The sequence below is a fragment of the Mastomys coucha genome, unplaced genomic scaffold (assembly GCF_008632895.1).
Source record: "Mastomys coucha isolate ucsf_1 unplaced genomic scaffold, UCSF_Mcou_1 pScaffold17, whole genome shotgun sequence".
NCBI lineage: Eukaryota > Metazoa > Chordata > Mammalia > Rodentia > Muridae > Mastomys > Mastomys coucha.
In genome coordinates, this window is record NW_022196899.1 from 39,370,255 (window position 1) to 39,397,243 (window position 26,989).

The 26,989-nt window shown below is 36.0% G+C and overlaps 1 non-coding gene across 1 annotated transcript; it reads left to right on the forward strand.

Moving 5' to 3' along the window:
- The first annotated feature begins 9,297 nt into the window (after nt 1-9,297).
- On the forward strand, nt 9,298-9,429 carry LOC116095199. Its single transcript, XR_004120517.1, has one exon. It is a non-coding gene; the product is annotated as a small nucleolar RNA SNORA17 (small nucleolar RNA).
- The last annotated feature ends 17,560 nt before the right edge of the window (nt 9,430-26,989 follow it).

Here is a 26,989-nt window from a genome sequence, read left to right on the forward strand (position 1 = left end):
GTGTGTGTGTGTGTGTGTGTGTGTGTGTGTGTGTGTGTGTGTGTTTATTGGTATTGTCTCTTTGTGGGTATTTATATTTGTTACTGTCTGATCTAAGATTAAGACCTCATGACGATGGCTGCATAAGACTCCACTCTATGAGTATACCAGAATAGAAGACAATTTACTGTTGTTCCTTTTTGACTAGAGAACTTGTACTTGGTTTTACCCCAGGTCTCTGGGATATCTAGTTACCAGTTTCTGGTCACCAAGCAGTGTGAGGTCTGGGCTCCATCTCATGGAGCGGGCCATAAGCCAGATATCATATTTTCCATGCAGGGCTTTGTGGTTTGTATTCAAGGTTTGTGGTGAGGTTGCTGTTTACATTTCTTGTTTGGAAGCATTCAGAGTACCTTTCTGTTTCAAAGGCAGTAGAGCATGAGGGTGAGAGTTCTATGTAGGTACCAGCCCCACCTTCCCATGTAAAATTAATTGTGTGAATGCTGTCTTCAACAATCATGACACACTGTCAATTTCTGGAGAGAAAATTATTGTATTGGTAACAGCTTGAGTTTTTAGGAATTTCCTTGGGACCCTTTCTGCTAAAAATGCAATTGGATGAAACAGAATACAGGTACCAGGAGTTTCATTTGGTGACAAGAGATGGACAGTTGTGGCTCTGTCTCCCTCATCATTTGGAGATTTTATCACGACCACCTTCACATAGGAATTTTTGCTGCACTAGGTTTCCATATTGCCCCTCAAATGCCCTTCAATTCTAGATGTCTTCCTTCTCATTCTCTTAACCATCCCCACTTCCTTTTCCCCTTTGTACCTAATCATTTCCTTCATGTGCAAAACCTAGGACATATTTCGCCCACACAATCTATTCTATTTCTCCCTCCCATGTAGACCCAGGAGACTTCCCATCCCTAACTCTATTTATAATCCCTTTGGGTCTATTCATTGTAGTATTGTTATCATTTATTTAATGGCTAACATCCAGTTACAATCAAGTACATATCATATTTGTCTTTCTGTGTCTGGATTACATCAGTCAGGATGACTTTTTTTTTTTCTAATTTCAAACATTTGCCTGCAAATTTCATGATGTCACTTTTAAACAGCAGTTACACTCTGTTATTCAAATGTGCCCACATTGACTTTGACATTTGTCTGTTGAGGAAATTTCCAATTTCTGCTCATTGTGAGTAGGGTATCAATAAACAAGATGAAGCAAGTATCCTTGTGGTAAGATGAAGCATCCCTTGGGTATACAACCAAGAGTGGGATAGCTTGATCTTGAGGTAGACAGATGTCTCGTTTTCTAAAGAAGTACCATACTGATTTTCTTAATGTTTGTTTATATGTCCAATATCACCAGAAATAAAGGAGTGTTTCTCCTATTCCATTCATTACTAAAATGATCATTTACTTGTATTATTAATCTTAGCCATAATTGTAGGTATCTGGTGGAATTTCATTGTAGTTTAAATTTAATTTACCTGATGGTTAAGGATATTGAAGTCATTTTAAAATGTGTATGAATAGAGTTTCTTATACTTAGAGTTCTCTGTATAGATGTGTAATCCATTTTTTCAATCTGGTTATTTGATATTTTGACATCAAGTTTCTTGAGTTATTTATGTATCTTGGATATCAGCCACCCTCTTGGATGTGGAATTGGTAAAAATATTTATTTTCTCATTCTGTAGGCTAATGCTTTGTCTTTTTTTTTTTTGATGCTTTGTCCTATTAACAGTATCCTTTGTCATGTAAAACTGTTTTAGTTTCATGAGGTCCTATTTGTTCTATCAAGATATGAAGAGTTCTGTTGGAATTTTCATGTTAATTTGCATTAAATCTGATTGGTTTTGGTAGGAAGAACATTTTGGTATTTTAATTCTACTGGTCCATGGACATGGGAGATCTTCTAATCTTTGTTCAAAGACTTGAAATGGTTTTATACAAGTCTTATCACTTGTGTCTTTAGAGTTATTCCAAGATATTTCTTACTGTTTGTGGCAAGTGTATTATGTCCCCAACTTTTTTTGAAATTGACAAGATATAAGGAATCTCCCTCCTTAATACTGTATATGCTTAAGGACTGCTGAAGGGACTCAAACCAGTTGCGCTCAGAAAGAGGTTGAAACCATCCGCATTGCTTGGAAGAAAGCTTCACCCTGAGCTCTGGAACTTATGCTCTAGCTCCAGGATGCCAAGTTTCATGGTCATGGTTTGTTTAAAGCTACAGTATGGATTATTCATGCACATATTACTACATTCACAATAATATTTATCTAAGTACCTTCAATAAATAGTTGATTAACAATATAGGAGTATGATGATAGTGTTAATGTGGTCTGTAGTCAATTACTCCACTGAAGTTCAGAAAACATTTGTTTGGGCTTTGATGACAATAATGTCAAACAGTCATAAGAAAATTCAATTAAAAAAAAGAAAAGAAAATTCAATGAGTGGGGTGAATAAGATCAAAGTACATTATGTATGCATGTACAAATATTACAATGATGCACACTAATTGTATATAATTAGTATATGGTAATAAGTATTTATCATGTAAATAAATGGAAAAAATGATTCCACTGAGAAGAAACACATGGATGGAAATTCCAGACCATTAAGCTTAGAGTTGGACATACAAGTTGTGTGGATTGAGCTTAGGTACAAATGTGTATACACAATATACACTATCCTGGGCTCTCTCTCAAACACAAAACAATGTTAACTAAACCTAGTTAAGATTATTTTCTTCTTTATGGAAGGCTAGATGATATTAATCCCAACTTCAATGACTTACCAAAAAATAGTGCTTTACCTTCGTGAGTGTGAAGTAGGACATAAGCAGAAGTTTACATTCTGTGAACAGATATGCCACTCTCAGGAGATTTTCTCATTTATTCTTCCCAGCTTGTTAAAATGGACAGAATCAGAATACTCCAGTGACAATCTGTAAATCTCTATAAATATTCTCTTAATATTGAGGAAGTAAATCCTGCAGCACAGTGTGCAAATGATAACTTAATTTTCATATGTAAAGAAAAATTATACTAAACTATTGCCACAAATATTATGTAAGATTATTTTCTTTTAAACCAATGTTGTACCACTAAGTTCTTACATAGCACGTAGATGGGAAAGAATTACTCTGGTCACACTCCTGTGATTTCACAGTTTGTGATTAACAGAGTTTTGTAAATCAGATCAAGAAGACAGGATTACAGCAGCTCAAGTGGTTTCCATGGTTTCTGAGTCAAGTTAATGATTTTGGGATCAACTGAATAGGTATGAATTTCACAGATTCTTTCAAAATACAGTGGCAATGAGATATTGATTAAACATAGGGATCTGCCTAGAAACTGAATTTTAGATTCAAGATAATAAAATATGGTGTTCCAGAAAATCTTTGAAGATTATTTTTACTCTCTAAAGTATAACCTCTTAGGATTTTAAGAATATTTAAAAATCTAAGATATGCATTGCCTAATCATTGGAAACCTTCAAGGAATTATTTGAACCTGGTAAATAATAAAATATCTGCAAAATGATAGTGATGTGAATTTTTTAGTATTTCCACAGGGAAATTTCAATGTAAGTGGAAGTCACTAATTTTAATACAAAAGTAATATTAATGTATTCATATGATATTACTGAGATGAAAATTTCTGCTGACGGTTAAAACTTTTTTTTCCTGAAGGCAGTTTTATTCAGGACAGTGGATTCAGGTATTTTCTCTATGTTTTAGGTGATTCCCTACTGCCATGTGTATGCCCACAGGCTAGGGTGGACCATGTGGGGTACATAAACAATCACATAAAGCTTTGACAAAGATCTGTCATGAGGGATCAAGAAAGTTGGATGGGATGTGAGGGTTCAATGTGCTTAAAAGGCATTGTATTCATTCATGGAATTCTCAAGTAGTAAAATGAAAAAAAAAATCGGTGTATGAAAGTAACATACTTTGAATTTAAAACAATTGTTAAGAGATAAGCAAGAGAGGTGATACACATACAAATAATTTAATTTCAAAATCTCCTAAATAAACTGGTAAAACTCTTCAAAGAATTCTATTTACTCTTTGTACGCATGTTCATTACTCAAAACTTCTTAGAAAAACTTTTTCGTAGTAATGATTATGCTTATACACTTATATCATAGCAAGGATCTCTTTGTATTAAAAGATGACTAAAATTTTCAAATAAACATCCTCTATCAATTCTCACGATAGCATCTGTGAAGCTGACACAAGTTAATATTGCACTCATATAGTATGAAATGACAGAGGACATAAAGGCAGTAATGACTAAAAGTATATAGAAGACATGAGAATAGAGAGGGATGACTGGGGAATAATATGCTCAACATACAACATGTACACCCATACCCAAACACATGAAGCTAATAATTAGCAGAACATTAAGAAATAACTATCTAACCTATTGTCACACGACACCCACATAAACCCAGTTTACTGGGTCTTTAGTTTGTTTGCTTACTTCAGTAAGTAATGAAAGAAAAATTTTATTTGTGAATAAGATCATATATCTAACAATTTCATTATTTGTGTCTTCATTCCCATTAGAAAAGCTAAATCATTCCAACACAATAGTACTTTATGCCTTTTCCATAAATTATTTTTCATTTGTGTGTAACATAAAACTTCTGCTTGAGGATAGGCCCTCCATAGGTAGGAGGGTTTGCTGGTCAGTGTTGAGCATTAGTTTCTACTAAAGCAAACTCTTAACTAAGAGAGATATTTCATTAATTCATATTAATGGATGAATAAGTTATTGAGTTAATATTAAAAATCTCCTTGAATAATACAGACATTGTTTTCTAGTGAGACATTGGTTAATTTGAATTATAAACAAATTCCCTACATTGTGTGTAAATATAATTCTTTCTGGTGAGTTGTATATACTTTTAGACAGTTTGTAACCTTGTCAAGGAAAACACTTGGAACAGATAATTTATTTTAAGTACTGATGAGCATTTAGCAGACTGAAACACCATTATTCCTGGAATCCCTGAGATCACACAAGGCAGTAAAACAGACATGAAAGTGTTGATTTGGTGAAAAATAAAACAAAGCTATGGATTATGATAACATACAACCTATAGGAAAGTATTGAAAAAGAAAATATCATAAAGAGTGAAACAATTTTAGAGGTTAGAACTTTGTTTTTGGTACCATTTTAAATATAAAAATCAGTTGAAAATAAGAGAAAGATTTAAACTTAAAACTTCTAACTATGAAAGTAATGGGGGAAATATGAAGAAAATTCCTCTAGTAAAATATTTAAGAAAAATTTATTTGATTTCAGGGAAAAGGACCATTTGAATTTTGAAATGAAGAGTACCCGCCAAAAAATAAAATAAGCAAAGTGAACAGAATGTACAGAAATGTAAAGTATTAGTAAATGTATGTCTCATAAATGATCACAGTCAACAGTATTTACAAACATCAGAGAGAAAGGAAAGAATTCTCAACTGAGGAATGCTGAATGGCTGAGAAGCACCTAAAGAAATGGTCAACATCTTTAGGCATCAAGGAAATGCAAATCAAAGCAACACTAATAAGATCAAAACCTCAGGTGACAGCAGATGCTGTTGAGGATGTAGAGAAAGAGGAATATCCCTTCATGGCTGGTGGAATTCCAAGATGCTACAACCACTCTGGAAATCAGTCTGATGGTTCTTCAGGAAATTGGACTTAGTATTACCTGGGTACCCAGGTATACCACTCCTGGGCATATACCTAGAAGATGCTCCAACACTTAATAAGAACACATGTACTACTAGGTTTATAGAAGCCTTATTATAATAACCAGGAGCTGGAAAGAATCCAGATGTCCCTCAATAGAGGAATGGATACAGAAAATGTGGTACATCTACATAATGGAGTACTACTCAGCTATTAAAAACAATGACTTCATGAAATTCTTAGGGAAATGGATGGAACCAGAATATATTATCCTAGTGAGGTGACCCAAACACAAAAGAACACACATGGTATGCACTCACTGATAAGTGGATATTAACCCCAAAACTCAGAAAACCCAAGACACAATTCACAGACCACATGAGGCTCGAGAAGGAAGACCAAAATATGAGTTCTTGGGTCCTTCTTAGAAGGTAGAACAAAATACTCAAGGGAGGTAGATTCAGTGAAAGGAATGGCCATCCAAACACTGCCCCACCTGGGGGTCCATATACAATTACAAACCCAGACACTATTATGGATCCCAAGAAGTGTTGCTGACAGGAGCTTGATATAACTGTCTCCTGAGAGGTTCCTCCAGAGCTTGACAAAGACAGAGGCAGATGCTTGCAGCCAATCATGGGATTGAATATGGGCACCCCAATTGAAGAGTTAAAGAAAGGACTTAAGGAGCTGAGGGGGTTTGCAATCCCATAGGAACAACAATATCAACCAACCATACCTTCCCAGAGCTCCCAGGGACTAAACCACCAACCAATGAGTATGCATGGAGTGACCAATGGCTCCAGTCACATACGTAGCAGAGGGTGGCCTTGTTGAATATCAGTGGGAGCAGAGGTCCTTGGTACTGTGATGGCTGGATGCCCCAGTGTAGTGGAATGCTAAGATAGGTAAGTGGGAATGGATGGATGGGTTGGGGAACCTCCTCATAGAAGCTGGTGGGTGGATGGGACAAGGGATTTTTGGAGGCGAAACCAAGAAAGGGGATAACATTTGAAATATAAATTTAAAAAAATCTAATTAAAAAAAAAAGAATTGTTTCTAAAAAGCACCTAGCTAGATTAGATGTTCATGAGAAGACTGTACTCTAATAAGCACGTCAAATGTTGAGAAAATGGACAATTATTTATTTTTGACAGTTAGAAATTTTATTAGAGGTAAATATTGATAGGAATGGTAGTGGAGGGATACTTCTGTCTCAAACTATGTGCCATTCTTTGATGGTTTATTAACTCATCCATAATAAATTTTATATCCTTCTGGGATTAAGAAAGAAAATGAAAAAAGGGAGGAAAGAAGCAAACAAATAAAGTAGAAACAATGACAAAACCCAATCACCTCAAAAGAAAATTCTATGCAATATGAGTGAAAATCAGAACTATTTTGAGCATTCAAACAATACTACAGTATGGTCCAGAAGTCCTTGTACTATTGGGTTCACTTTTCTTCAAACAACATTTTGACACTATAGAATAATTTTCTAACTTGTTTAAACCTAGACATATAATGAAATTAATCAAGTCATTGGAAAATAAACATGACAATTTGTTATCAATCAAATACTTAACTCCTAATAGCCCAATGTTTGTTAGTTTCCTGAAACGCCTGTCCTGTGAAGAGTTAATGTGTATGTATTGTAGCTGCCTCATCATATAATTGACTTTCACTGTAGAATATGTACCTGTGGTTTTATGATGCTCATTTGAAATCATATAATTTTTCAAAGCTTAGAGAGAGAGAAAGGGAACTTTTTAAAATGTGAAGCATAAAAACAAAAGAAAGATTTATATTTTTGTTATTGTATGTTTTGAGGCAACAACTCCTGTTTCCCTGCTTTTTCCTAAAAATAACTAGGTATTAAAGGACTGAGTATGGGGACCCCAGTGGAGGAGTTAAAGAAAGGACTGAAGGAGCTGAAGGGATTTGCAACCCCGTAGGAAGAACAATATCAACTAACCAGACCACCCAGAGCCCACAGGGACCAAACTACCAACAAATGAGTACACATGGGGAGACCCATGGCTCTATTCACATATGTAGCAGAGGATTCCCTTGTTGAACATCAATGGGAGGAGAGGCCCTTGGTCCAATGATGGCTGGATGCCCCAGGGTAGGCATTCCTGTTACCACTGTTTCCAACTATTCAGTATTTGGATTATAGGGAAGTATCACCTATGCCCAGCTGAGAATTAATTTTAATCACCCCCCCCAAAATAACCAAATATACTGTACTTAGTGTTTAACAACCAAAAACTAGGGCAAGTAAACATCAAAAGAAAATCAAAGCACATTTACTATTTAGCTATTAATTTTACTTAATTGGTCATAGCACAGATTTTAATAGCTTCTACTATTTATTTGTTTTTTATTTAAATTATTTACTTATTTACATTCCAAATAATTTCCTCCTTCCAGGTTTCACCTCCAAGAATTCTTCATCTCATTCCTCCTCCCCTTGACTTTGAGAGGGTGTTTCCCCATACACTCAGTCCCACCACCTACCCATACCCCCTTACCCACCTACCCACCCACATCTGCATCCCTTTTTCCTGGGGTATCAAGTATCCACAGGATTAGACACATCCTTATCCACTGAGGACACCTGTGCCAGGGACACAGAGCAGCCCATGCTTGCTTCTTGGTTGGTGGCTTAAAATCTACAAAATTCCACTAGTAAGAAAAGGTAATTAAAACTAATAGTAGATTTTAGAAAATGTAATTAAGATAAATAGAGAAATAGAGAAAATCTACTATTCATCTTCTTTACATTTTCTTACCAGTAGAATATTATAGACTACCCATGGTATATCATAAACTCACCTAGAATAGCAATAGTAAATCTCTATGTTCTCTCTTCCCATTTTATGTTGTCAAACAATAATTTTTACAGTGAAATATAGAGTTGAATATGTTGAAAACTGATCCTGAGTACTTTTAAATACATATTTGATAAGCAGTTATAGAGGCTTTGGAAATTCTAAACTTTTACGTTGGTCACTGATGAAAGTAACTAAATTAAATGCTTCTTACTTTAATTAATTCCCTCCCACCATGTGGAACATTTCTTTAGGCATGTTAACCATTAAAAAAAAAAAACAAACAAACTTTAATCTTCCCAAGGTAAAGCTTTGGAGAAATTTTGAATACACAAATAGCACATTAAAAATGTATTGTGAATGTGTTGCATTTCTCAAAAGTATCTTGCTTCTCTCTAAATCCTTTGCCTAGTAGACAGGAATCAGGGATGGTGGCAAGCATAAATGTATATTAATTGCTGTATGCTGATGTGCAAAAGGCCTTTCTACTTAGAAAAGGGTATTTAAACTCAGTTTGATCCTAATTCCTTTATAGATTCTCATTGATCTGCTTCTGAGGCAATTACTTGACAAGGACACGGAAACCTTGCAGGAGAATCTCCATTAATGACAGTATAAAGACACTTCTAATAAGTGGTCAGGAAAATGATCAAGGGTGCCTTGCACTGCTTTTATCTCTCCAAGATGTATTAATAATGGTCATATTTTTGTGTTATGAATTTTCATTTAGTCAAGTGCATATGAAGAATATAATAACACCCTGTCCCTTGGGGCATTGAAGGTGTGGCTTCTCTGTCCCATGTGCATCCATAGGAGACAGAGAGGAGACAGATTATTTCTAAGCTCAGTGTTCTGACCAATAAACATCTTAATAATTAACAGCCCATCCATTCCCTGAAAAAATTGAGCCAGAGAGACAACCACCTGGCTTCCTTCCAACCAACCAACCTCTACATCAACCCATATGGTATCTTAGACAGATACCATCATAACTATGTCTGCAACCACAGGCACCTGGCAGAAATGAGGCCAAGACAAACAACCCCTGCATGGGACCATGGGCAGGTACATGAGTGTGCCAACAACAACCATCAGTCCAGCACCATAGGTCTAGGACTAAGCTAGGAAGCTAGCCTGGTATGACTACCAGTCATGTGCCATACAGGCCTTACAGGGAGTCAGGACTGAGGAAGGGAGAGACCATGCCTGAGATGTCCCCTGCCCAGTGCCGCAATCCAGAGGCAGGGCATAGGACTACTGAGACCACCCCTGAGATTGCCATAGGCACTCAGAGACCCTAGAAACCACTAAGAAAAGCAAATAAATAATAGACAAATGGGAAGAAGGAGAAGCAAAAGAATGCAGACAAAATGAAGAGAGTCAAAACAAGACTCAAGGGTAGTGAGAAACAGCCTGATGTGTGCAGCAGAGGATCCCAACAGAGACCATGTGGAACATAGTCGGAACTGCTACTACTAGGGGCCAAATCTGCATCCATGGCCCTGCAGCAGTAGAGGTCTGTTGCCACCTAAGGCCAAGCAAATGTCTCTGGTTTGGGCTACTGCCCAGGGTTGTGTTGTTTGTGGCTGTGAAAAATGTCCTATCTCTCTCCTGGGTGTCATGGGAGAACTTGCCCTGGGTGTGTAAGAGCAGGTGAGCTAACACTGCTCCTAGACAACTGAAGTACTCAGGAGAACGGGCCCCACACATTTCCCAGAAAGCACAACAGAGCTGGCCCAGGTTGTGGGGGTTGCAAGTGAACAAGCCATGGGGATATGAGCATGGAAGAGCTAGCTCTGCCATTGTCTCTCATGCATTGGTATGGAGGAGGGAGAGATAACCTCCTCCACTCATCCCACAACTGTGGCAGCAGGAGCCCTGCCTCTGGTGTCATGAGAGCAAGAGAGCTATCTCAGACCCTCACCAATGGCAACACTTGAGAGAGCATGACCTGAACCTTTCCTGGGCAGCACAGTGGAGCTGACACTTGTGGTGTAGGCATGAGTGAGCTGCCCTGGAGGCATGAGCATGATGGAAGAGTTGTTCCCACCACTGATCTGAAGTTCTTTGACACAAGCTAGGGAGAGAATCCCACCCTCACCCCTCACCACTTACAGCAGCAGGTTGGAGAGCTATCCCTGAGGTCATCTGTGAGGGAGAGCTGGCCATGTCCCTCACCTACCACAGCACTTGAGAAAGTGTGCCTTTACCTTACCTGGGCAGCATAACAGACCTGGCCTTGGATATGAAGGTGACAGGTGAGCTAGGCCTGAGGCCATGAGTGTGGGAGAGGCAGCCTGCCTCTTCTCTGCTGTGTGGTGGCATCAGTAAGGGAGACATCCCCTCCCCTCCTTTTGCCCTTGTTACCTGCTGCTGGAGGCACTGCTGGATCCAAGGGAGTCATGATAGCACTTTAGCTGTCCCTGCTCCTCACCTGTTACAGCACTTGGGAGAGCAGGCCCTACGCCTCACCAAAGGAGCATGTTAAAGGAGCTCCTTCAAGTAGGAATTGTGGTTGAGCCAGCACGGAGTAAGCACAGATGAACCAACCCTGACTAGTGTCTACTGTGCAGTGGTGCAGAAAAAGAGAGATGCCTTTCTCTTCTCCATAGAATGTCTACCTTTTATCTTTACCCTATCCACCCAAGGCAGGTGGGAGAGCTAGCCCCAGGGTAATGAGACTAGGAGAACTGGCCTTGTCCCTCATTCCCTCAATGGCTGCAACACTTGGGAGAGCAGAGTAGAGATGGCCCTGTGACATGGATGCACACACATGAGTCAGCCCCAAGGCCGTGAAGGAAGTAGAGCTAGATCTGTCCCATGATGGTGGCTGAAGCATTAGATTTTCCTGTTATGGCAGGGCAGGAGAGCTTGGCCCAGTGGTGTGAGTTCTGGAAAACTGACAAGCTGACCAGATCAGACAACTTCCAGGCCCAAATCCAGGGATTTGAAAGGGCCCACCACTGATAAACTGCTGTAGAAACTGAAGAGGCGAGCCCTACAGATTCAAAACAACAGGATCTCCATGACACAGGACAACAGGATGTTTGAGAGGAGTCCCAGCAATGTTTCATTATTGGTAATGAAAAGCCAAAGCTAGAGGCCTCAGACTAGACCAATGACTCACTGAAATAAGTATTTGCAAGCAAAAACGTGTGAACAAAAAGGTATACTGTGGCATTCACCGTGACATATTGCACTGTCCACAAGATTCTTTTTTTCTGTCGGGGGTTGCAGTTTGTAATGGTGTAGTCCATTTATGAGGGGAAAGGGAGACGATTGGAACTGTGGTGCATAATGTAAAATTTACAATGGATCAATAAAAAGATAAAAATAATAGAAAAGCAAGCCAACAAGGAAGCATAGGATAACACTAAACTCAAAATGTTAAGATATAAATAACCATTATATTTTCTGCATCAATTTTATATAATATATTTATGTTTGAGGATCATTTCAGGATATGAAATTTAAGAGTGAGCCTCAAGGTGATTAATATTGCTTTACTTACCTTACAAACAATCAAAATGTAGGAGATTAATCAACAGTTATTGCAAACCTACCATTGGTATTTTGAAAGTACCTACTCAGAACAATCTTTATGCATGCTTAAAATTATATTAGTATAATTTATTTTATATATTTATTAGTAATATATATTAGAAATTTATAAGTAAGATTAGTTTTCAAATTTTGTTATTAATAATCACAAAAATCTATCACATTAATTAATCTAGAGTTGATTGCATTTTGAAGTCATAATGACATTCTTTTGCAGGAAAAAAACTAAAATATCCTGGCTACCTTCTTCTTGTGGATTCATTACCCCCTGAGGCTGAAAGTAAAATCCTTACCAGATCTTTTTTTTTTTTTCAGTGCTAACTTACAATACACAGTAAAGGAAATAGCACAGCTGTGTCTACTTGTGTACTTATATCATTTGGACAAGACCTAGAGTAGACACAGAACAATGAAATTGTCTGCCCAATGTATTATTTTTCAGTTATACAACATTAAAAAAAAATAGATTCCTGAGAAATCACATTTTCTGGTTCATAAATATTATCTATCTATTTGCAGAGTCTTTTGATAGCATACATGGTCAAGATACAAGTCATATATAGCATATTTTTATAGGTTAAAATATAGTTTGTCTTTTAGGTATAAACTAATTCAATGTTGGCTTGTTTATTTACTTTATTTGTGGCATGAAAGGCTACTATTTCACATACAAATAATATATTCATTTTACTAATTCTTAATTTACTTTTGATGAGCTTTGAATATTTCGCTCTAATTCATTATTTACCCTTGATTTAAACCAAACTAACTTTATGAATCTAATAAGATGCATTGAGAAAGCATCATCAATTCATATTAAAAATTCCCAAATCTCTTGTCACTAATTCTCAAAATGAGTAGTGTTATCTTCAATCAGGAGAAAGACTGCTAATTTTTATTGATAGCTAGTCTTAGGAATTCAGTTTCTAAGATTCATTTTACAAACTTCAGGAAAAAAATCTTGAGCAAACTGATGTTACAGTGCTATGAGATGCAAAAAACTTACAAAATATATAATACTAGTTGAACTATAATTTGCTTTTGATGAGTACACACAAGATAAATCTCTTTTGGAGAAAAATATCAATATTTCCTTTTTCTAAGAATTCTGTTTATTTAAAATTTAACATACTATGGGTTATAATGCTTAAAACATGCTTTAATTATAGGATGTGAAACATTCTTGTTATAGTTACATTTATTTTGAAGTTCTCACATTCAGATATTTAAATATTTTAACCACAGTTTTTTTAAATAAATATATCTCACCATATTCACAAAGAAACATTTATTTATTGCCATACTATCCTATTGAACCTCTCAGAATACATAGAACATTTTTTCATCATAAATAGTTGTCATTTATATTTTCAGAAAATTATTTCCTTTAAGTAAACTTAAACTAATTTTCTTAACCATTGATTTTTATGATAAAACAGTGACTGGATATGAGGAACATCACATTATATAGTATTTGAATTTACTTTGTAAAGAAACTCTAGTTTAATTTCTATCTGAAGTCTTTCTTTCAATGTTTTTATGAAGCTTTTGAATGTCTCTAAATAGTTTTTTCCTGTGGTGTGTGTCTGTGTGTGTGTGTGTGTGTGTGTGTGTGTGTGTGTGTGTGTGTGTGTGATATTTCACTCCCCAGTATGGTTTATTTGCAAAGCTATAAAGAAACATGATCATTGGTGCTGAAAATTATTTGACTTGAATACTTCACATACATTATTTAAATGCAAGTATATCCTTTCACTGAGACCAAATTTAAATAAAATTTAGAGAAATGTGAGCTTGGGAATAATTATTGTCATATGAATGAAACTGAATAATTAATAAGAGGAGTCTGTCTGTCAAAGTAACTTTTCATTTCAATAGTGAGCAATAGCATTCATTGGATTTAGTTACTAAATAACCAAAACATCATTTGAAAACATTTATATCTAGGAAAAAAAATCAACAAACTGGCAAATCTAATAAACACAAAAATAGCAGGTATAAGCCTCATTTTGGAAAATACTTTTGTACCTCTTAAGTTGTAACATTCTAGAAAATGTATAATGTCCCTCTCATGTCTGGATTCCTTTGTCTGAACATAGCAATATAATGACTTCCACCTAATAAAAGGGAAGGAAACGGTTTTTTAGAGAACTGAATCAGCAACTTAATTTTAAAATGTTTGTGTGGGGGAAAAGATAATATGAATAGAGCTGAAATATCACAGCAGAGACAAATGATGCCTGTATTTTAAGTAAAAAATATTCAAGTGATTATTTCCATATTTTAAATTACGTTTTAAAAGCATATTAACAAATTAAGTAGTGTTTAAGGGCAACAAACATATCAGTTAAGTTCGCTGAATGTCCTCCAGAATCTTAGTACTTTCCAAAAACAAATTAGAACTTCTAAATTAGTATGTCGGTCACAGACATTCAGATCTGTAGGGAATTTCACTTCTTCCTAAGTCTCTCAGGAGTTAAAGCTGAAGGAACCACCACAGGGGGCAGTTATTATACCAGGAAAGCAAAATTGGAAGAGCTCACACTTTCAAATAAATTTTTGCCTCAGATGTGACAAACAACTAGAACTAATTGCATGCCTTTTCTTCATCCTAACCAAAGTAGAATATGGACTGAATTCACAAATCCACTTTTTCTTATTATCATTTTGTTACTTTAGTTTAAGAATAGCTAATACCCTGTATGATGACAGACTATGCTGGCCCCCAAAACTCCAGGTAGGATACCTGTCTGACTACTACCCCTTTGAGACTCCATCTTAAACCTGAGAGATTGTTTAAGATAAAAGACACAAGTAACTGCTCATACTGGCAAGGATGTAGAGCAAGGCAAGTACTCCATTGCTGGTGAGGTTTCAAAGTTGTCCTGGCACTATGGAAATCAATTTAGTGGTTCTGCAGATAAGTGAGAGTTAATCTACATCAAGACCCAGTTTTACAACTCTTGGGCTTAAATCCAAAGAACATTCTATCTTATCACAATGACACTTGCTCAGATATATTCATTAACAGTTTTATTTCTAATAGTTAGAAACTGAGAACAACCTAGATTTCTTTCAACAAAGAATGGATAAAGAAAATTTATTACTTTACACAACTATTACTCAGCTGTCACAAAAGTATTACTCAGGTGTTAAAAAAATGACATCATGAAATTTGCATGCAAATGACGGGACTATAAAATAAATACGCTGACTAAGGTAATCCTATTCCAGAAAGAGAAATATATGTACTCACTTATATGTGAATATTAGCTGCTAACTAAAGAATAATTATGATACAAGCCACAGAACCATACAGGCTAAATAACAAGGAGGGTGGGGTAGGAAAATGCATGGACATCCTTGGAAAAAGTAAATAGAATAGATTTTCTGGGTGGACTAAGGGCAGCATCAGGAGGGATCAGGGTGCCAGAAGAAAAGAAGGGAGAGAGTTCTGGGAGAGATGGCTGGAAATGTGGAGCATAGGGCAGGGGGTGGCATTTGTGTGCCAGGGAGAAAACCTAAAATAGTGGAAACTGCTTGGAATTTTTGAGGGTGACACAACTGAAGAAGACTCCTATTAATAGGATACAAAGAACCTGAACTTGCTATCTTCTTTAACTTGGCAAGGCTTCCAGTCAGAGGACAGGGATGTCAACCTAGCAACAAAACTTTAACTTGTTCTTTGTGCAATATTTTATGGGATAATAATGGTAAGGAATTTTTGGGTGAGGCCAATCACTTATTGGTTCAATTTGAGGCTCATACCAGAAAAGTGAACAGATGACTGGAAAAAGCCTAGATGGCCAGAAATCAGACTAGATAGCCCAAAGTTCTAGGATATAACTAAACACTACAAGCCAATACTACTACTACTACTACTACTACTACTACTACTACTACTACTACTAATAATAATAATAATAATAATAATAATAATAATAATAATAATAATTTCCTATAATATTCTGCTATACTCATAGATCAGTCTCTGGCCAAATCATTATCAAAGAGGATTCATTCAGCAAATGATAGCAGATGAAGGGAACCACAGCTATATACTATGTAGAGCCTGAAAAACCTTGTAGAATAGTAAGAGGAATGATAATAGAAGCCAGAGGGGTCAAAGGATCAAGGTCACCAGGATCTTGAATTATATGGTCCACAGAATTAATGAAGCAAGGCTCATGGGGACTCACAGTGACTGAAGTAACAATCAGGGACCCTGTATTGGCCTGAGCTTAGTCCTGTGTTATGGTTTTTTAGCTTGAAGTTCTTGTAGGACAATTAATAATGTGTATGAGATGTATATCTGACTCTTGCTTGTTCTTGGGCCAGTTTTCCTCCTATTGAGTTGCCTCACCTAGCCTTATTATGGGAGTTTGTGCCTATTTTTATTATAACTTGTTATGCTGTGTTCAGTTTATATCCCTAGGATGCCTGTTCTTTTCTGAAGGGAAACAGAGAAAGAGAAGATCTAGGAGAGACAGGAGGTAGGGACTGGGAAGAGAGGAGTGAGGAAAAACCTTGGTCAGGATGTAATGTAAGTGAAAAGAATAATTAAAATTATTAAAAAGAAAGAATTCAAGAAGATAAGAAAAATTAATTGTCAATATATTAAATTGTTTCAATATTAGTTAAACCAACTAGTTTCTTCCATGACAATAATCTATAGGTGGAAATATATTCTACTTTATCATAGTTATCAAATCCCCACTGAGTTCTGGAGTAATCCATATGCTCAAGATTTTGTATGTTGGCTTTTCCTCACTGTTTTCCAATATAAGCAATTTTGAAGATCTATCCAATAAAGTTATTCTATATATTTCCTTAAGCTAAAATCTTTTGTGGTACCTGGGTCTCTCTTGCAGCCTGGGGCTCTCTGCTGCTGAGGGTCTAGCTGCATGGCACATTAGTTAAAAAGGAGGCAATGCATAAGTGAGATATTTTATTATAGGAAAGAGAAAATAGGCCAGTCATGTAGAGAGAAAGAAAGGAGAGAAAAGAGAAGAGAAGAGAAGGAGAGAGAGAGAGAAAGGAAAGAAAGGAGGCAAGAGAGCAAGAAGACAAAAGAAGAGAACAAAGCAGGAGAGAAAGAAGACAAGAGAAGAGAACAAAGAGCAGGAGAGAGAAAGAAGACAAGAGAGGAAAGAGGGCAAGAGAAGGGACAAAGAGCAAGAGAGGAGAGGAAGAGGGCAAGAGAGAGAGAAGGGGTCAAACCACCCTTTATATTGTATGAGGTGTGGCTGTCTGTGGAGCAAGGCATGCCTGGCTGTGGTCAGTAACCTGGGGGTAGGGTCCAGTTAGAATGATGGGAGCTTGGGGCATTGTCTACCTGACAGACCACACATCTCCTGCAGGGGCAGCTGTGAGAAGTTGTGACTGAAACAGGGGCCAAAGTCTCAGAAGTTCTGGCTGAACACCTACTGTCCCTTGTGAACAGAAATTGCCCACTGGGTACTCTGGAGTTCTAGGCCTATTACTTCACTGGACCTAGGATGCCTGAACAGACCACTGCCCTAAAATCTTTGATGATTTATATTTCCTCATTTATTCCAAATTGCATGTTTGTCTGGAAAATTATTTGGTAACTTAATATTATCATTGATAAAATATTAAAATGAAATTAAACATGAGAAAGTTTATATTTAGGCTAGATTTATTTTCAGTTAACTAAATTGTGCATTAAATTTTATTGTGGTTTATACTTAATAAAGTACATTTTTGAGTATAAGATTACTCTTTAGAAGAAGAGAGATATTATGTATTTTTCCATAAGTATTATATAATAAACAGGAATCTAAAATGTTTCTAAATCAGTATTTCACTAAAATTTAGGAACAAAAGGAGTTTTCATGCATATTCCTGGGGAAAATAACTTTTAAACAAAACATCACATATATTTTAAAATTACATGGCTTCCAATTCTATTAGTTACAACAGTAATATATACAATATTATATGCTACCATATATACTTATTTACTGAAGAGAAAAGAAACTTATTCTTATAATAAGAAAGTAATCTGTATTGGATTAAACATTTAACTGATTATTGGTAGAGTGGCAATTTTCACATACTAAACCTTTCATTCTTAAGTATGAGAAGCCTTACCATCTTCTGACATCTTCATTTTCCTTTTTCAATGTATTCATTGTACATGTATTACAATAATTATAGTTAACACATTATATTTTATTTTAGGGGATATGGCTAATGAAATCATTTCCCTGATTTAGTTCTTGGTATCTTTGTCATTTGTATACAGGAATTTCCTTTGTTACTTTTGAACTCATCATAGTTTCCATATGTGTTTACTAGAAGCAGAAGATTTCTGGTGGTTGACAAGAATCTTTCATGTATGATATCGTATCATCTGTAAATAAGTATAATTTTACTTCTTTCATTCCAGTGTGCATGCTCCTGATCCCTTTCTTTTGTCTTATTGTCTTAGCTAAGTCTTCCAGTACCATATCTAATGGGAAGGGGAAGGTGGACTGCTCTATAGTCATGATTTTAGAAGAAATGTGCCACACCCACTCCAGTGTCTGAGTGACAGCAGCCCAACAAAGGCGAAAAGCTTCAGGGAAGTTATTAGCCTCCTGGGGACCCTTTGGCATTCCCTAACTCAGAAGTAGCCCAGATTTGTCCTTGCATTAGTCGTTGGAGGGTCTCGCATGCTAAGTGCCCCCCAAGATATGATTTACTAATAGCTAAACAAAAGTAGACATTGCTCTCTGACCTTCATCAATGTTCTAACATCTTAGCTTGGAGTTTCGTAGGGAATGTTACACATTCAGACTTTCAGACTAATTGCCTCGGGCATTGTTAGGGAGATAATGAGGGAGGTCGAGCCTTGAAATTTGCTGAATAGAAGTTGATAAACCCTGGTGTGTATGTGTGTGTGTGTGTGTGTAAGAGAGAGAGAGAGAGAGAGAGAACTGCAAGGCAGTTGAGCTTCTATCCGAGTGCTCTGGACTGGGGTCGGGGAGAGGGGTGAGGGGTGGTGGTGGTGCAGCAGCTGTCCAGAAGAGGCAGCTATTGCTTTAGACCTATTGTGTTTTCAGATGGCCTCAGATGTACCTTGACTGCTGAGCTGCCTGACATTTCTTTTTCTTTTGTAATGACCATAAAGGTCTGATGTCTAATTTTGAGAATATATACATTCAGATCTTGTACTTCCTTGTGTTGTGTCTGCCATTTTTACAATCACCGACTCCTTACCTGTTTGATTACCAGGACCCAGATTTCTCCTACAGGTTGAGGGGCCAAGGTTCCCCAGTGTGTGGCAGAAATGCCGTGAGATTTCCTCTTTTTAATATAAAACTGATTGTTGCTTGTTTTATAATTACCTTTATAATGATAATTCAAGGGCATTTTCCCTTGAATTCCGAGGTAATTTGGATTGTTATCTTGAAGGGATTCTGGATTATTTTCTTAAAGATTTTTTGTATCTAAGAAGATGATCATGTAATTTTTAAACTTGAGGCTATTCATGGACTAGATTACATGTGGACTGGATTACATTTGTTGACTTATGAGTACTACACTGTCTCTGAATCTCTTGGATAAAGTTACTTTAAACATGGTAGATAATATTTTTAATGTTTTATTGATTAATGTATAAAACTTAAGTGTCTGATACATCTAATGTGAATGTTTAACAACAGTGTATGTACAATGCATACACCCATTGTTGTTTTGGTGTCTCTTGTTCTGTGTTTACTTTTTGATATAATTATCAATTCTGAATAACTACAGTCTGAATGAGATGAAGAATTTGTCTGTACTCTCTGTCCAATCAAATTTCTGAACAGTTTACTACAAAAAATTACATAAATGTCTTTTGAAATTCAATTTTATATTCTTAAGATATCAAACTTTTATTTTATTTCTGTACAGTTTCAACTTTATGTGGCCTGTGACTTTCTAACCATCCTTGCTATATCCCTAATATACAGAATACTGAAGTGGCAGGTACTTAATGCATGCATAGGATAAAGAGAATTTACCTCAAGCTGAGCAATTTAAAATGTTTTATCCAATCACCTGGCTTTGGAAAATGGTGGAAATTTATTTTGTTGACTAAAATATAGATGAGAATTGAATATAAAAGTACTATGAACCATTTAATTTCTTACACATAGAAACTGTTTTCCCTGAAACTGGCCAATACTTTTCAAGGAATTAATATATTTGTGGTTAAACCACTGTTAGTATAAACATTTAATGAAACATTATTGTTCCTGGTGAAAGTATGAAAATGGTAATTTGAATTTCATTTTTTTATTTCTTTTTTTCTTTTTTTATTAGATATTTTCTTTATTTACATGTAAATTTCTTCTTTTCCAGTTTCCCCTCCAAAAACCAACCAAACAAACAAAAACAACAAGAACAATCCCCTGTTGCCTCCCCCCCCATGCCTGCCACCCCACCCTCTCCCACTTATTGGCCCTGGCATTCCCCTACACTGGGGCACAGAACCTACACAGGGCCGAGGTCCTCTCCTCCTATTGATGATTGAATTTGCAATCCTCTACTATACATGTGCTGCCAGAACAATCAGACCCACCATGTGCAGTCCTTGGTTAGTGGTTGAGACACTGGGAGCTCTGAAGGTACTAGATAGTGCATATTGTTTTTAAATAAGAAAAGAAGAAATCAAACACAATTTTCAGTATGAAAGTAACAAATAATACTATTTAAATTAAAGTTTAATGGCAGCTCACATACAGTATGTTCATGTGTATAATCTTGTAAGTTGCCCTCAGGGAATGTTGTTCTTTTCCAAGGATCATAGTAAGTCTTACCACCATGAGTCTTAAGCATGCTTCATGATATCCCTTTGAACAGATTTCTTAGAAAATATGACTGGGTTCTGGGAACTCACATTACAGGTGTCTGATCAGTGATGCTTATCAATGTGAACCCTGAACTATGGCAGACATTTTCAAAGTATCTTGAAATTGTGAGGTTACACTTCCACACATTTTCTACATAAACATACTTACACCCACACACCCACACAATGTATTGTCATATACTTCACACTACTACTAAAATTTTATGCTGAAATTCATGTGGAAATTGAGAAATTATACAAAAGTAAACAATATCAAAACAGCAACACGAACTAAAGTTACATTTTCATGGAAACTCTGACAGTTTTGCACAAAACATGGACATTCAGTAAATTATTTTTGTTCCTGATGGATGGGTCTTAGTGAGATGCAGAGGGGGCTTATAGGGATAAAGGGAGAAATAAAGAGGGTACAGGGTGAACATAATGTATAATATTCATGCATGGAATTTCAGGGGAAAAATTAATAAAGAATTCACATTTGAGTTTATCTCACACTTCAGTGTTGACACTGGAAAGAATGGTCATTCTTCTCATAATTGTTTCAGCATACAGATCTTTCCTATTGGACTGAGAGAGCTTTGAATGTATCATACTTTCTCAAATTTAAAACTCTATGTACCTATCACTGAACAAAAAGGAATGCTTCAAAGAAAAGGAAAACATGATAGATATATCAGTGCTGCCTGTGACCATGGGGCCAGATCTTTTTACATATGCAATAAACTCCCCACAGTTACAGAAAAATATTTGTACTAAAGTGACATAAGTAGAGTAATTACTCCCAAATCATAAGGATGAGTATTGTGAGGGAGGGGCAGGTATTGTATGTATGTATGTTTGTATGTGTTTGTCTGTGGTATGGTTCAAATGTTCACATTATATGACTTTCTTAGTTATTAGTTACATTTGTTATTTTTGACAAAGCAGACTTTGTTCTTGATATGCATGTCCTTTTTATCTCTGATCCTGGATATAACTGATTCTCTAGAATGGCTAGCAAGTAAGCCTCAGGGATGCTCTGGCCTCTCATTGCTTAGAACTGAGGTTCATGATGGGTAATCCATACCCACCTTTTATGTGGGATTAGTGGATCCTAACTCAGGTACCCATGTTGAATAGAAAGCCCCATTTCTAGTGCTTTCTAGCCTCTCCAAAGAATTACATTATCAATACCTTGTCTTAGCATACTTGATCAAACTGAAGATGCTGAGTTTACTGGGGTTCTGAAAAATAGATTTAAAACAAAAGAGAATTAGCTTTGCCATAGAAATATATAAAGCTCTCAATTATGGCTCTAGATACAGAAGAAGGTTGCAAAAGTATGCTACAGTTTATCTGGACTCTGAGAGTTATGAGGTAAATGAGAAAGGCATGAACTTATGCAAAAGTCACATGTTCTTGACATGCATGTCCTTTTTATTTCAATTAAAACTTCAAGCATTGTTCAATTCATAAAATATTTGCTGGGCAAACTTTAGGAACTATGTTTAGATCCTTTGATTGTTCTAAGTTCTGGGTGCAGAGGTACATGCTTGTAATCACAGAAATGTGGTCAAAAGAAGCTACAACAGGATGACCCAGTGATTTTGTGGCCAGTTAGCTTAGCCTAATCAGTATGCCTCAAGTTCAGTGGTAAATCTTGTTTCTGAAATTAATATTGACCATGGCTGGTAAAGATACCCAGCATCAAGCTCTTACCTCTATACTCAAGGTTACACACAAATATGGACATACACATACAGGCTCATTCCCACACTGATGAAAAACAACTTCATACAATATAATTGAACATCCAAAGAAAAATAAGCCCATCAACTTCATTGTGCTGCGAAATTGCTCCATGGATTTTGAAATAGTTTCATGCATACAATGTAAATTAAGATTTACATCCATTTGTTTTAAAGTAAAATAATGCAATATACACAGTTGTTTGCTTAGACTAGGTTTTAAGAGAACTCCAGGAGTTTCTTTTGCTCAGTGGCATCATAATAACTATAAAACACATATCCGTTTAATTTTTTCAACCAGAATTACAGCAATATATTCAGATTTTTGAAGATGTTTAAATGAGATTCCATATCATGAGGAGTGAATTTATGGATTTCATTTTAAGCAACTCCAGCTGAAGAATCATTGGTGCTTAAAGTAGTTACAGAGATTTCTTGCAGACTCTTCTTGGAGGTAACAATGGAAGGTACATCCCTGTGTACCTTAGGTACATATTGACTTAGTACATCAATTACATAATAAGTGAGAATACAGTTATTACTTGTGCGTCACTTTTTTATGTTTTCTATGTTCTTTTGTTTTCACTGATGAATATAATAATTGAACTGAATCTAATTTCCAAAGTATATTATTTTTATTTTGTTTCTCTTCTCTCTTAAACATTTTCAGCATGAATTAGTAAAAGCAAGCAATATATAGTGATGCTACCATCATACCTTTAATTATATAAAATTCCAACTGAAATATCTAATGCTGGGAGAGAAGTCAGGACCTACCTGTGGATGTCAGGAAAGCCTGAATTTTTAATAAATGGACACCATCTTTTTCTCAAACACTTTGCTTATAATATTTTCTGACTGTATATTTCATCTCTCTGGAAGCAATTTTCAAGAAGAAATAATAAGGGGGGTAAATTTTAGAATAAATGGTATGACACTCTGCATTTTGTCTTAGTAATATCCCCAATATTTTACATGCAATAGGAAACAAAATAGTAAGCCAGGTATAATGATAAAATACCATAACCCAGTAACCACTAGTGTCTAATAACATACTCTCTTTTTAACCATTTGCCTTCAATAAGCCTTCAATTATGAGAACCACTGATTTGTCTCCATAGCTAAAAGCAGTTTCCATGTTAACTTGATAACTTGAACATGGGCCACAGAACTCACAAAAAAAAAAAAAAAGGAGGGTGTGGTAGCTAGCTTCTATAATCTCAGTCTCACCTACTGAGAGAAAAGAAGACAAGACAGGAAATCACCAGGATGCCAGGGTCATTTCAACTGCAGTACACAGTGCAGCAGGCACAACTGCAACTTTACTTCCACAAGTAAAAGGAGACTAACTCTTAGAAGCTGACCAGCCTTTGACCTCCACATAAGTGTGGAATCATGTAGATGCTTGCACACGCACACGCAAACACACACACACACACAATTCAGACAAATGGGATTATTAAAGTAAATATTGAACAGCTGAAAGTCTTATATAAAAATGAACAAATTATTGTCAAATATGTAGCACATCCAAATCATCCTTTTGAAGAAATTTGAAGCATCATAGTGACAACACTGTCAACAGTTTTGGAGCTCTTGAATTCTTTTAATGTTTGTTTGGGTCAGTTAAGTTGATGTCACCATGTCAGCAAGAAAGCAAAAGCATATTATTTTTCTTGTAAAACTTACAGTGAGAAAATATTCTTACTACAGGGCAATATAATAATTGGGCATGTCCTATTTTATTATTTGTGCTGAATTGTCCTTTTTACTACAACAAATTGTATTAATACAGTCATAAATACAGCAGAAATAACCCAGAAAATTATACATTTTCATGTTTTAAAAGCAGCTACTATGCTAGCACGCTTACCAGCATTTAACTGTTGAAAATGCTAACCTTAAAGAATTGTCAATGTGGGAAAAACTTCCACTACATAATGTGGAATGTCTTAGGACATGGTTATTTTACTGAGTGATTTTTTTATGTAAGCTAATCTGCATATTATTTATTGAATATGTTAAATACAGTATTGAGTATTATCTAATATTCTGTAATTAAATCTACTAAAATAATAAGTACATGTAATGTGATTCTTCTCACCTCTCAAAATTTAACAAGTTTATAGAATTTAATGACATCATTCTGTATGTTCTGATAGGGTATCCCAGCCTTCTGGAAATTCATGCAGTCATAAGTTGTCAGCAATTTGATCTCTGTTCACCAGTGGGATCAGACTCATATGTCTTGTAGATAAATTTAATTAAAATTTTTGATATGTTATGATTAACTGGTTTGCCCTCCTAAGACTAGATGAAACAGAGAATCAAAATCATTTAATAAGCAAGAAAAGATTGAGAAAAGGTTAAGAAATTAAACAACCTGGTTTACATGTTTTTCAATATCATGGTTTAGTTTTCTTTTCTCAAGAATATTTGTCAGTCTGCTGGAAGATCACTTATTGAACTTATCCCACATATATTCTATTTTTTTAGCATAGATACTGAATAAAGACATAATGATATATTTTATTTTAAAATTATTATTAATTTCTTATAGATTGCACAGTAGTGGTATCAGGACACATCAACTAATCCCTGCACAAAAGCATCACCTTGTAAGGAAGTAGAAGAATACCATTCACTGAATTTTGAGAATAATTCATGTTTAAAATGTGGGTAGTATAAAATGGTTAGTGAAAACAGGAAAGGTAGAAAATTATTATTTTATGAAAAAGCCATAGAAAAATGATGTTATGGAATGTTTGCAGAATTTTCAGGAGCCCTTAGAGCTACAATGCAACATCAAAGTCAGGTACACATGAAGATAGACCTAAGGTTGTACCTCATTTGGTAAATGGACCCTTTGCCTAGAATATATGGAAGGAGTTGTAGAGACAAACTATGGAGTAGAGACTGAAGGAAGAACAATCCAGAGACTGCTCCACCTGGGAATCCTTCCCATATTCAATCATTAAATCCAGACACTATTGTGGATACCAGCAAGTGCTGGCTCACAGGAGCCTGGTATAGCTGTCCCCTGAGAGGCCCTGACAGTACACAACTAATACAGAAGTAGAGGCTCACAGCCATCCATTGGTCTAAGCACATGGTCCCCAATGAAGGAGCTAGAGAAAGGAACCAAGGAGCTGAAGGGTTTTTTTTGTTTTGTTTTGTTTTTTGTTTTTCTTTATTATACTTTTTTTGCATTTTTTAAATTTTTTTCGGAGGGAAAACTGGGAAAGGAAATATCACATGACATGTAAATAAAGAAAATATCTAATAAAAAAAGAAAAAAATCTGATTTGTATCCTAGCACTACATAAACAGACTTGGTGGAACATAAATATCTTTCCAGCAATAATGAGGTAAATGATAAAGGATCAGGAGCACAAGGTCATCCTCTGATACACATAACTTCAGGTTAACCTGAGCTGTATAATACTATGCCTATTATGCCTAGGTACATTAAAGAATATATTAATGTATTAACCACAAGAAACTCAAGAAGAAGGAAGACCAAAAGGTGGACATTTCATTCCTTCTTAAAAGGGGGAACCAAATACCCATGGAAGGAGTTGCAGAAATTAACTATGGAGCAGAGACTGAAGGAAGGACAAGCCAGCCTGATATAGCTTTCTCCTGAGAGGCTCTGACAGTACCTGACTAATACATATGTAGAGGCTCACAGCCATCCATTGGACTGAGTACAGGGTTCCCAATGAAGGAGTTAGAGAAAGGACCTATGGAGCTGAGGAGTTTGCAACCCCTTAGGACAAACAACAATATGAACTAACTAGTACCCTCAGAGCTCCCAGGGTCTCAACCACCAACCATGGACTGCACATGGTGGGCCTGATCTGGCAGCACATGGATAGTAGAGGATTGCAAATTTGATCATCAATAGGAGAATAGGACCTTGGCCCTGTGAAGGTTCTGTGCCCCAGTGTAGGGGAATGCCAGGACCAATAAGTGGGAGAGGGTGGGGTGGCAGGCATGAGAAGGGGGTGGCAACAGGGGTTTGTTCTTGTTGTTTTTGTTTGTTTCTTTGTTTGTTTTTTGGAGGGGAAACTAGGAAAGGGAAAATTTACATGTAAACAAAGAAAATATCTAATAAAAAAATGAAAAAAAAATGTATTGACTGATAAATGAATAAATGGCCCAATAGATATATGTTAGATAGATATTACAGTTAGATAGATAGATAGATAGATAGATAGATAGATAGATAGATAGATAGATAGATAGATAGATAGAGGATAGAGAAAATGAGATTCTATAGAATCTCTCTATACATAGA